Source organism: Canis aureus, chromosome 20 (genome assembly GCF_053574225.1).
Source record: "Canis aureus isolate CA01 chromosome 20, VMU_Caureus_v.1.0, whole genome shotgun sequence".
Lineage (NCBI taxonomy): Eukaryota > Metazoa > Chordata > Mammalia > Carnivora > Canidae > Canis > Canis aureus.
Window position 1 is genome coordinate 13,208,674 of NC_135630.1, and position 13,989 is coordinate 13,222,662.

The 13,989-nt window shown below is 35.9% G+C and overlaps 1 pseudogene; it reads right to left on the reverse strand.

The window, feature by feature from the left end:
* Positions 1 to 7,954: 7,954 nt before the first annotated feature.
* On the reverse strand, positions 7,955 to 10,040 carry LOC144291896 (developmental pluripotency-associated protein 4 pseudogene; annotated as a pseudogene).
* Between the last annotated feature and the right edge of the window lie 3,949 nt (positions 10,041 to 13,989).

The following is a 13,989-nucleotide window of genomic DNA, read 5'->3' on the forward strand; positions in this document are numbered from 1 at the left end:
CAGGGGCATCTGGGTCGTCGGTTTGTTGAGCATCTAATTCTTGGTGTAAGCTCACATCATGATCTCAGGGTTGTGAGGCTGAGTCCTACATCTCATTCTGACCCCAGTGGGGAGTCCGCTTAAGAATTGTCTCCCTCTCCTTCTCCCTCTGCCTCTCCCTCCTCTCACATGCTCTCTCTCTCTTTGTCCCTAAAATAAATAAATGCATCTTAAATAAGAAAAGAAAGAACACAATAGTACAAATAATTAAAGCAGAGATAAAACTAAGTTTGCCTACATATATGCTTATTTATTTATAAATATTATTCATCTAGTGCTTTCTAAATACTAATCTCATACCAAATTCATAGGATAGAAAAGGGGAAAAACAATCATGATGATGGTTTTCTCATTTCTCTTACTAGGTTAATCTTTTATAGCTCAGTGTTTTTTCAGCATCATCAGTCTCTTTCAGAGTGGCAGGCCATTGGTGTCTTATACTCCTTCCAAGGATTACCATATGCTTTAATTTTTTGAATAGACTTCAGAGCAGTTTCAGGTTCAGGAAAAACTAAGAAGATACAGGGATTTTTTATATGCACTTGACCCCACACATACACAGGCTCCCACCTATAAGCATTCTGATCCAGGTGCTACATTCATTACAACCAACAAACATATGTTGACACATCATTATCACCCAAGGTCCATGGGTTACATTAAAGTTCACTCTTGGTTTTAGCACATTCTACGGGTTTGAATAAATGTATAATCACATGTGTCCAGCTTTACAGTATCTTTCAGAGTTGTTTCACTGCCCTGAAAATCCTTCTAGCCCTGCCTGTTCACATCTCCCTCCCTCACTTCTGGCCACTGGTGATTCTTTTACCACCTTTCATGACATGTCACACAAAATAGGGATCATACAGTATGCAGCCTTTTCAGATTGGCTTCTTTAATTTGGCAATATGCAGTTAGGTTTCCCCAGTATCCTTTCATGGCCTGATATCTCATTTCTTTTCTTTTCTTTTAAGATTTTATTTATTTGTTTATTCGTGAGAGACACACACAGAGAGAGAGAGAGAGAGAGGCAGAGACACAGGCAGGGGGAAAAGCAGAATCCATGCAGGAAGCCCGATGCAGGACTCGATCCCAGGACCTCAGGATCATGCCCTGAGCTGAAGGTGCTCAACCATTGAGCCACCCAGGTGACCCTGATTCCTCATTTCTTTCTAGCACTGAATAATATTCCAGCCTTGCTGTTTGGGATAATTGTTCTTTCAATCCAAGCAGGGCTTTCTAATCTTTATACTTTTACTGTATATTAATTTTAAGCAAAAAAAAAGAATAATAATTGGTAGAAAATAGTTGTTCTCTGTTTTAATACAGATTGGGCTTAAAATTTGAAAGTTATGATTCATTTAAGCTTTAGTTAAACAACAGAACCAACTTAGCTTACACTTCATTCAGATATTCCTGTTGTCTTGAGAATGTTATGTATTCCTAAGTTCTACTCATAGTTCTACTCATAATTTGAGTTTCAGATTTCCCCAAAACTAAAGTACTAACAAGCATGAAGGTCATCTGTGGTTCTCTCATTGCCTTACTAAAATCAAATACCCTTGATTTACAAGGAAGCTAACGTGTATGTTTATTTCTGTATGTATTACAAACTGCATTATCATCAGTATTATTTATTATTATTATTTTATACATTTATTTATTTATTTGAGAGTGTGTGTGTGCAAGCCAACGGAGGACCCAAGGGAAAGGAAGAGAGAGCATCCTCAAGCAGACCTCCCACTAAGTGAGGAGCCAAAGCAGGGCTCCATCGCAGCACCCTGCAATCATAACCTGAGCCAAAACCAAGAGTCAGACACTTAACTGAGTGAGCCACCCATAAGCCCCAGCATCATCATTAATATTATTACTATTTCCATAATTTTCATAATTATCATCATTATTTTGTTACTTTTTCTGTAAAGTCTAACCAAACTTGCAAAATAGTATACACCATTTTACACTTTAAAAATTAGAATCATAAGATACAATCACATGCCATCCTTTTGAAATTTTTCACCCAACGTGATAGACTTTGATAAATAATTTTTGCTGATTTTCTGAAGAATAAACAGTATCTTTCTGAGGAAAATTTGACTGAGAACTCATGATTTTCATAATACTTATTAAGAAAAGTTAGGAATTCTTAAGAACCAAGTATTTTTTCTGGCCGATACATTTCATTTCATTTCATTCACAGGTATTATAAAGCAAATATATTACATCGATATAAATATTTGAATTGTGTAGTTTGATCAGGCTGAGTCAATAAAATATATTATAGTGAAATGTCAGAATCATTAGAGAAAATGCAGTTATTAAGAAAATGCCTTATTATTATCAAACCACATCTTTGAAAAGAAATGTATTCTAGCTTTCAAAACTAAAATTAGCTCTTGCTATCAAGAACACAGGCACTAAGAGTTTCAAAAGGTAAAATGTTACATGTTCATGGGAAAATATGAAACGATTCTGTTTTTCTCAAAGTTAGGCATATAATATTGAATATATGTATCTCTATAATGTACTTATATTGACAATACTAAATATCGCTTTATGTTTTACCAATATTGTTTTTCACCATTCAAGATGTTCAGGGTCAATTCAACCTCTTTTAATTGTATATACTTTGATCAACTCTTTCTCTCTTTTAATCTCTTCTTCCCTACATGTTCCTACCTCCTTTCCTTTTTTCCTCTGTCTTTGCCTCTCACACTCTCTCTTCCTGAGATTGCACTGCATCTGTCCTTTCAGCTGCACATATCTATCAAGTAATACCACTGCCTTTCTCTTTTTCTCAACATAGCTACTATATACATACAACCTTCTAAAAATCTGTTTAAGAATGCCAGTTGATTGTATTAAGATGTTATATGAAGTCATAGTATACAAGCATATACAGAGAAACAAACAAAAGTCCATGCTGGAATCAGCTAGAGAGTGCAGAAAAGGCTTAACAAGAAGCTGAGCTACTATAAAAATTATCTTTAAAGGCATTTAAGGGACACCTGGGTGGCTCAGCGGTTGAGCGTCTGCCTTCAGCCCAGGGCACGATCCTGGGATCCTGGGATCGAGTCCCACGTCAGGCTCCCTGCATGGAGCCTGCTTCTCTCTCTGCCTGTGTTTCTGTCTCTCTCTGTGTCTCTCATGAAAAAATAAATAAAATCTTTAAAAAATAAAAAAAATAAAGGCATTTAAGTTTAACGTCAAATACCAATTGTTTTTGTATTAAAGTCAATATTACTTTATCTCACAATTTGACCTTAATTTCAAAACTGTTTTCCCCTTAAAATTTAAGGGGCAAAAAATGTAAGTAATAAATATGGCAATAAAGAAAAAAAGAGTAGTCGTCATCTCAAAGAGACATCACTCATTTGTTTTTGATTCATGACAGCTAAAAGATAAAGTGACCCTAAATCCCTGGTATTAATACAAGAAAAAAGTAAGTATATTGCTAAAATCTGTATCATTATCATTTTTAAATATATTCCAAAATTATGTCATAAACTGTTTAAATATGAAAGATAAACTTTGTGTCTATTGGACTAAAAACAGAATGAAAACAGAGATGCTCTTTGCTAGGGCACTTGAAGAGAGCAGTAGTTATATATTGGAAACAAAATTAACCCTTAGACACAAACATCTGGCAACAAGTTTATCATAACTTTAATGTTGACGATTATTTGAAATTTATGACTTGAAAACAAAGCAGATTAATCTTTTGTCTTACAAAATTTTAGTGAGTAATACTTTCATTGGTAGTTTAATAAAACTTCTTCCGAAAGGAAAAATGTTCCCCATGAAACAATCCAGTCATTTTATGAAAAGTTAAAATTCAACTACTCCATAGGAAAAGGGGGAAAAATCTGTTCTAAGTTTTACATATCATAACTTCATTGGTATAATCATGTTGAAGAATTTAATGTATATAATGCAACTTTGTTAAATTTTCTAAATCATCTCAAATAGGCTTTATACTTCTAAAACATCAAAAGATACAGTGAAAAAAAAAAGATACAGTGATAAAAAAAGTGCTGATAAGCAAAGGAAAACAATTAAAGGATTTTATTATTTTATTATTCTTTTTTTTTTTTTTTTTTGAGAGAGAGAGAGTATATGTAAGTTGGGAGGTCAGGGGGAGAGAGAGAATCTTAAGCGAGCTCCATGCCCAGTGGGAAGCCTGATGTGGAGCTTGACCTCAGCTTGACCCTGAGATCATAACCTGACCACACCACGAGTCAGATGCTTAACTGATCCACTCAGATGCCCCTCAAAGTAAAGATTTTAAATATTACTTATTAATTTTGTTTCTATGTATTTTGTCCTCAATTTGTTAATTAGGATATAATTAGGGTTTATGGGTATTTTGAAATAGGCCAAGATAAGATGAACAAAATCCTAAAAGGAATTATAAACACTAAGGCTGTGTTTACATATGGGACCTGGTTTGATGACTGTGATTATCCATTGTTACAATCATTTTTAACTGAAGAACAGCAATCAGTGCCCATTATATTAGGAAGCAATCATTATTTACTTGTTAAATAAGAATGTTAATCTAGTGCATCAAATGAATGTTTACTCATTTGTATATAATTTTAACATATCCAACTATGATTTAATATATGGAAATGTTTCTAAAATGAAAAGAAATACAATTTGAAAATCTGAAGAGTTAATAGTTACATAAAATCCCTAAAAACCTCATGATATATGTGTGTATGCATATATATATATATATATATGCAAGTAATAATATAACTAATTCTATCTAAATCTCAATCAAGAGTTCTTTCACCCGAGAAATATACATTTTTACTGTGTATATGTCTATCTTCAATAACAACAACAAAGATATTTGTTAATTTCTTCTACATTTCATAAAAAAGGAGAGGGTTGAGAACACCATGCTTTCTCCCTTTGGTATGGCTCATCATTTAAAACCTTCAGTGGTTTTGTTTGGTTTGGTTTGGTCCTTCACAAGGACCTGGATGGATCTGTAGGAGCCTCTAAGGCTTGCACAAGTACAAACTTGGGTTGAACCAATAGTGCTATTGACCACTTAAAGCTACAAATAACATCATAGGCAAAAAATATAATCATAAATCCATTAGATACCTTCCATTAATGTTCATAATGAAGAATTCTGTTTTAAAAAGTGAATTAAAAAAAAGAAATAAAAACTGACATAATATCCAGTTCTAAAACCAAATTTATGAAAGTCAAAACATGAAATGTAAGGCTTTATCAATATAAGACCAATGAGATCACTTGTGCATCCTTCTTATAGGATGTAGTGGACACAAAGAAAAAATTGCATTTGTATAAATTTATATTATTTCAGTAATATACCACTGATAACTACATCAACAACCTTACTATTAAAATAAAGTTCAGGGCCTATTTTTTTTTCAATTACATATATCTCATATGTGAGAAACTCACACAGTTTAATTCCTGTGTTTTTTAAAATATTAAGAACAAAAAAAAAAAGCATTGGTTTCCCTCTAGTAAGCAATTTCTATCTATAGGTTCAAGACAGAAAACAAAAACCTACATTGTTGCTGGCTAGTGTCATACAAAACCATTCCTAAGGCTTCGTTAGGCAGAAAAAAAAAATACAAACTTTCAAGGGAAAAACATACTAAATAAGAAAGGTGTTTTTTGTTGTTGTTGTTTTGTTTAGTTTTTTTTTTTGTTTTTTGCTTTTTTTTTTTTTTAAAGATTTTATTTATTTATTCATGAGAGACACAGAGAGAGAGAGAGGCAGAGACACAGGCAGAGGGAGAAGGAGGCTCCACGCAGGGAGCCCGACGCGGGACCCAATCCCAGGACCTTGGGATCATGACCTGGGATGAAGGTGGTGCTAAACCACGGAGCCCCCTGGGCTGCCCAACAAGGACTTTAAAAAAAAAAAAAAAAAATCTATTTATGTATTCATGAGAGAAGCAGAGACATAGAGGGAGAAGCATGCTCCCTGCGGTGAGCCCGACATGGGACTCAATCCCAGGACCTTGGGATCATGACCCGAGCTGAAGGCAGACGTTCAACCACTGAGCCACCCAGGAACCCCAGGAGTTCGGTTCTGGCTCTGAAACAGGATCCATAGGTGGGTTTTGAGCAGAGGAGTGTCCTGATTTGACTTGTATTTCAAAAGAATCTTTTCATATATGCAATAGAGTATTTTGAAAGGTTATTTAAAAATCCCAGTCATAAAAGTTGGTACAACACCATGCATCATCCCTTACTAACCAATTATTAAATCCAAATTCCGTAGTTCTCACAACCAAGACCTTAACAGTGCTGTAGTATCATCTAATCTCTGCTCTATAATCAAATTTCCTTTTACTCCACCTAACACATTTTTACGTGGCAGATCTCTAACATATTCAAACCAGGTAAGCTTTTAAAAAGGATATGCAGCAGGATGCCTGGGTGGCTCAGTGGTTGAGCGTCTGCCTCTGGCTCAGGCTGTGACCCCAGGTCTGGGGATCGAGTCCCGCATCGGGCCCCCTGCGAGGAGCCCACCTCTCCCTCTGCCTGTGTCTCCGCCTCTGTGTCGCTCATGAACAAACAAAACAAAATCCCAAAAAAAAAGGATATGTATCTCACATATGGTAAAATATACACATATCAAGCACATAGCTCTGTGGATTTTCACATACGGATGAGCCTAAGTAACCGCCACCCACAAGCTAAGCTCGCTTCATGCTGACATAATTGGGATCATCAGGACTGCCTGCTTCTTCAAGTAGATTCATATTAAATCTTTCTGGCAAGGATACCCTCAGTGAGATATCCCATCAGAAAGCACATTTCTGTTTGTGTCGTTCCTGGTGAGAAGTCTGAACACTCAGTCAAGGTGGACATAACCAACTTTTTTCTCTAAGGCCCATCTTGCGAAACTGTAGCTTTCCTCGAGGCACTTTCAGATGAGTGAATTCCAATTCAGTGAGTTAGTATTTTAAACATTTCACCATCATTCTCCTCCCACATCTGCTCCTTGGGGCTGGGATCCTTGGAGACATAGCCATTTCTAATTTTGCTCCCTGGCAGAGTTCATGGGCTTTCTTCACGCAGATCCATTTGCCCTTAGCCAGCAACGCCTTGGCAGAAACCGACTCCGAAGCTTCAACACCAACTCTTGAGAGCCTTACATGTCCCTTTGGGGCCAGGAGAAATTTGGAGGGCTGGCTCCAGAGGCCTCCTATCAGCATTCCTAGTGCACCGCATATCTTGCTCACAGCACCCGTGCGCTTCTGGGCAGACAGATCCGCAGGACTGTTACTTTGGTTTGCAGGTGGGAAATAGGACATTTCTCCCCCTGGTTTCTTCCAAACACCAAAATCATCCTGCAGGTTCCTGTCGCCACTAAATTCATCTGAGGCATGGAATATTGAGTTCCAAGTGCTTTTTTTTCCCCTTGGTAATATTTTGGGAACCTGGGAGGGAGATACTGAAGGAGGGATAGACTAGGGTAGTTAAAACTATAGTAAATTCTGGGGGAGGCTTGTGGGCAGTATAGAGTGCTGGGGAATAAATGCAACTTTAGAGATTTCACCTTGCTAGGGGCAGGAAAAAGGGGTAGATAGTCATCTTCGTAGTGGAACACAACTGATTTTATAAAGTTTACTTTTGTGTGTTAGGACTAGGAAGCTATCTGAAAGCAGATTGGGAAGGCCAAGGAATAGAAAAGTGAACAATCCACTAAAAATAGGGAAAAAGCTTAAAAAGGAAGCAAAATTAAAATTAATAATATGTGTACAATAAGATATAAGGAATCAAATGCATATACTATTTTTTACACTGAAAAACTCTGACCATTAATGAGTAATCGGTGTGGAGACACTGCAAGATCATATAAATATCTTGCTTGTCAACAAACATTTAACATTTTTTAACATTTATTGAGGATTCTTGCCCAAATCTGTCCATATCCTAATGGTTACAAACTTTCTAACTCTACTACTCCTTCCAGTACATTAGAGGGGGAAAAAGTTTTCATAATCTCCAAATCCACAACAATAAAACAATGTTGGAATCTGCCATAAGAACACAAGTGAAAAAAAATATTTTCTAAGAACCGCAGGACTATAAATTTAGGAAGGACACAAAAAATTCTAAATGAATCGAACTCATCAAATTATATACATTAAATGTATAGCTTTTTTAAAATGTTACTCATACTTCATTGAGTGGTTTTAAAAAAGAATCATGCCAAAGAAAATCATGATTTTTAGCTTAATCCTGAGTTAATATTAAGAATTTGCCCACAATGCATATGGCCTCCTATATACAATAGATAATTTTATATACAATTTAAAATCCAATACATTATGAATTTATGATTCAGAAGTACCCTTAAATATTTTTAAGCAGGAAAAACACACAAGATAGTTACAAGTAGAAATAATACCCGCAAAGGGTTCCATATTATTATCCCAGAGACATACCATAGAGGTCTCAGGTTATTAAGAAAACATCAAAAAATGTTTTCTATATTAAGAGTATGTTTCTGGGAGTGGGAAAGAATAACAGCTTTCCCTTTGGTTTAAAATACTCAACAGCCTGAAGTCACGAACCTAAGAGGGTGTAGCCATCTCTGGAGGAGTTGGAATTGCAGAGAAATCCAGCGTGGAAGCACACCTGTACTTTCCACTCCACCTCCCACTCCCAAACCCTCTGCCAGGCGGGGCTCAGGTTCCCACTTTAAAAGAAGTTAAGGTCACTTCTATTTCAGAAGGGCAAACGTTTGGTAGTATGAATGACTTTTTCTTCTTATTAAGTAGAATGAATGGTAATTTCTGAAATTCTCTTCCAATTTAAAATCTAAGAGCTCCTGCATCTCAACCCATGAAGCCACAGGCCCCATGGAGGTTGGAGGGTAACATCTGCAATGCACTAGTCTGTGCCCCTGTAAGCAGGAAGCATGGAGGGTGTGAGCAGCCAACAGTCCGGCCATCAGTGTCACCACGGAGTTGATTGTAGTTCTCTTTGTACCATTGATTATAATCACAGCTGTGTCCCTTTTCCTGCTATCGAAAGCTCATTGGAGGCTTTTCATTAACACCTTATTCCTGCGAACACATTTGGGGCACAGCATGTTGTCCTCCAGCTGTGGGGGTGGAAAGTTACAAGCGGGGAGCAAGAAGAGGGCGCATACTCTCCCCCGCTTTTCAGGCACCCAGGCTTGTCCTGCATGAAATTGCAGGTGAACCCAACCTTCTGTGTCTGCAGGCATACTTCTCCCATGGACCACACACCACTTGGCACCGTGGGCCTCCTGTGGCGATGCCACTGTCTCCATCTTCCCAGCCCTGGCTGCAATTCTGGACCAGGAGGCAAACACGGAATCTGGGGCCGAAGTGGTCACAACAACAGTATTGACCCCCTCCAGGAGAGCATCAGACCCCTCAGCGGGGGCAGCCACTTCAGGAGGGTAGGTTCCATCAGAAGGTATCTTTGTTCCAGGACTTTGCAGAGACATTTCCCCCTTGTCCATCATCAACCTTCTTTGTGTCTGGGTGAGAATCTTGGCCTCCTCTGCGGTGACAGGAATGTTCGTCTTTTGATCTGGGTAAGCATATTCGCAGATTCGCTTATATACATCTAATTTCTGGCCTTTGGTGCTCAGCTTGAGTTCTTGGCACCAGGCCCGCAGGATGTCTCGGTGAAGCAAGTTGGCTGGTGGCAGTTTCGAAGGTAATGGAGGAACTGGGATTTTCTTCCGAATTCTTACTCTTGTACTCTCTTGTGCCGTCTTTTCTGAACAGGAAGCTTTGCCTTCTTTCATAGATCTCTTCCGTTTGGTCCCACTTGCTGAGGTTCCTGGTAACTTTGGTTCACCGTACGCCTGCTGTTTCTCTTTGGCTTCTTCCGACACAGGTTGGGATTGGCCAGCCAGGTAGTCTTCCCCCGACTTCGTGGAGCCCTTTTTGCCTTTTGCTTTCTCCATATCCAAAGAGAAGTCAAGGTTGACAAAAAGTCTTACTCCTGAAATGGCCCCGGGCCCAAAATTCTGTTTTTTGCTTTTGTATTCTAAGTAGATTTTAACTATTTTAACTTCTGCCCATTGTTAGAGTCTTACGCTGGAGGACGGTTAGAATGATTTGTACATGCAGACAGGTAGCACAAGACAGCTTCTCCCTCTATCTACTCTTATTATTTTAGAATGAATAGTTTATATATCCAAGTAAATTATCCTTAGTATTCATCTTTGTCACTTTCTCTTTTTCTGTCTGACAGTCTTTATCTATTTCTATCACTCGCGATGCAATGTGAGTCTCAGATTGGCTATTCACTACAACTCTTGATTACCAGTGCCTGATCTGAAAATCAAACATGAGAGAATTCAAAAGCAGAGAGATTCTAAATATCCATTCAGAGAATATCTCCTATGCTTAAGATTCTAGTCTAAATGGTGTTAACATTTCAATATAAAATCAGTCTGCAGGATTGTACATTTAGCATGGCATGTAACTAGCAGCCCCGATACAACCTTTTGCAACATCCCAATAAAGGAAATATAATTTTAAAAAAATACAAAATTTTCTTACATCGTAAGCAAAAGATCTGATAAATGATTTCCAGTATCTGGGAGATATTTTCACTAACTGTAATATTTATTGAAAAGATTTACACTGAAAAATAAGTAATTGAAAATATCTCTTGCTATGCCAATGAAAACTAAGAAAAGTTACCCGAAAAGGAATTAGGTGAAATGATTATTTCTTTTTCCTTATTCCCTTAAGCCCTAGATTGGACTCTGTCACTTTAATCAAAAACACAGTGAACTTCTGTGCTTGCTTTGGCAGCGCATATAGTAAATTGAAATGATTAGTATGGCCCCTGCACAAGGATGATGGAAACAATTTGTTTACAGGACTTTTAAGGTATAACAACTAAATTCTTAGGGTAAACCAATGAGATTTGATGAGGAGACATCTAAGGTTACATTACAAAGTGGGTATATTGTGATTTTTAAGAGTTAAAAATGTTTAAGCAAGCCAGGGTGATTTAAAGCAGGCACGTTTTATATGTTCTTTATATGAAGTAGTTTTCTTATGAGACAGGCAGAGGAACTGGGATTAAATTTTGTCTCACACTGGCAAATCTACATAAACTAGATATTTGCCAGATGTTGGGAAAGAAAAGCTATACATATCAGACTATTTTTATGTGAACATCTGAAAAGATTATTCCACCAGCACAAATGTGGATAATAAATGGGTCCATGGCAACGTAGACATCCTATATGATGATACACAATATCTCAAGGTCAAAGGTTCCTTGTTCTGGGATAAAGGAGAAAATAAACATTCACACATAAATAGTATTGGGAAAGCAGAAAAAAAAAATATTCCTGAAGAGTTAAAAGAAAAATAGGTCTAGGAAATAGATTTATATACTCAGAAATTTGAACATGCTTTATCATTGTGTGGCATTATTCTCAAAAAAAAAAGAATAGGAAAATATACAAATTGGAAAATTGAGATGAAGGCACAAGTCAAAATCCAAAGAGCGAATGATATTTAAATGAATTAAGTCTATCTGCTACTGAACACATACATTCAAAGTGACCAAATAGTAATAATTCAATGGAACAAAGATTAGAATAAAAATAATTGCAAAGACTCCCCCAACCCAAGAAAAAACTAGTAACAGAAATAAAAGCTACACTGGAAATAAAGAGAACATAATTTTGATGGTAGAGAGTGGAATTAATATAATGGTGAAAAACTGAAAATTATTTCCAAAAATGCAGTTGGAAATAACAATGAAATAAAATAGTAAAAGTAAGAGTAATAAGTATTAGGATAGGGTTAGTGACAATGTAAAAACAAAAGAAATTCTGAGGAAAATATAAAATATTGAAATATAAATAAGTATCAGATATTTCCAGAGGTTAAAAAATTCATTGCATACATAGAACAAAAATTCTTAACCCAGGGGAAATTGATAAAAATGTACACATTGTTAAACACATTATATTGTATTTTAAAAGTTGAAAAAAAGAGACTGTTGTGAGTAGGCTTTTTGTACCTTTTTTTTTTTTTTTTTACCTTGGTTATCTCTGTTATATGGGAGCACTATTAATCGTTTTATACAACGTTCTTATTGTTTTTATTATTTCTGGTTATTCATAGATTATGTTGAAGTTTCTATATAAATAACTACATTATCTAGAACCAATTACAATTTTAATGTGATATCTGGAATTTAATATCTGGCTTATGCCATACTCAGGAACTAGGGCATCCAGTAAAATATTGAACAGTAAGAATAACAATGCACATAATTGCATTTTTCCCAATGTTACACGGGATTCTTGTGAATTTCAATATTAAGTGTGATGTCTGTTAAAAATTTTTGCAGGTACTAAAGGATAAGCTCAAGCCAAGTTATACAAGACCTTATTATCGAAAATCATGGACTCATTAAAAAACAAAAATCATGTCTATTAGTTAAGAAGAATAAAAATTATAAAGATGTCCCTTTTCTTGTAGTTAATCTATAAATCTAGTGCCAATCTCATCAGCACATTAATGAGATATATTTATAGAACTTGGAAAAATAATTCCAAAAACCTATGGAAGACCAAGGTAAGTATAAAAATACAGCATATGTAACCAAGGAGAGAAAATTACTATGGAACTGAATATAATTTTGACAAAAGTATAAATTAGGAATCAGCGAGACAGAGACTAGGTCAAATATAGAGAAATAGGTTCCAGTAATGATCAGGGGTCCTGAGATCAAGTCCCACATCCGGATCCCTGCATGGAGCCTGTTTCTCCCTCTGCCTGTGTCTCTGTCTCTCTCTTTGTCTCTCTCATGAATAAATAAATAAAACCTTTAAAATAAAATAATAAAAATTTAAAATAAAATAAAATACCCTCCTCGCGAGATGTGATAAAGGCAGCACGAGCCATGGCACAACACAGAGATGGAAGACACTGTCTTGATTACATAGGTCAGCAACGGGTTAGCCAACCTGGAGCCTGTTGTACTCTTGGACTTCAGAGTTACACGATTCCAAACAATCTTTTCATTGTTTATATCAGTTTGACTTAAATGGTCAATAAGTTTTCACCTAAAAATGTATCAACATACAAATGGAAGTAAGTCCAATATTTATAGTAACTAAATAAGAATGATATTATTCATAAATTCCACCAAAATTTTTAAAAAGTAATAAATTTTTAGCTAGTTGTTGCCTTGGAATACTTTATACGTTAGCTAACACTTTGTATTTGCTCTACCCCATCAGTATTATCTTGGTTAACCTTACATTGTCTTTGCCCTCTGTTTCCCTGCAAATATGGAATTGATTTGCCCAGCTCCAGAGAACTCCCCATGAGAATGTTGAATAAGATTGCACTAGACCTGACTCATGATTTTTAAAAATTATTTTATATTCCTCACTATTTACCTGTTAATTGTACATTATTTTACTATTATGTGTTTACCCTAGAAATTTCAACATATTTTCTTCATTTATTAAAATATTATATGAAATGCTACTTCTTCACTTCCTGGGAGATGCATGGGTTAATTTAGAACACAACATTTATTTCTTCTTTCACAATATATGTTTTATGTATTCATTTTATCTAGAATTTAGACTCCCAAGTATCACTTTTGGGTACAGCCAGTAGTCAATTAGATATGTCATGATATTTACCATTGTCCTGATATTATATTTACTCATTATTTCTTCCTGCATCATAACCTTTCTAATGGAATAATTTATTTTGCCTGGAGAAGAGCCTTTAATTACTGCCCAATAAATTCTTACTGTTTTACTTTGTCTGGAACCTCTTTATCATTGATGTACAATTTTACTTAATGTTGATTCTCTATCAGCAGTTATTTCCTCGAAGCACTTCCAATATAATATCTTATTTTATGCTGCCTCCCATTTTTACACTGAGAATTAGCTTTAATTCT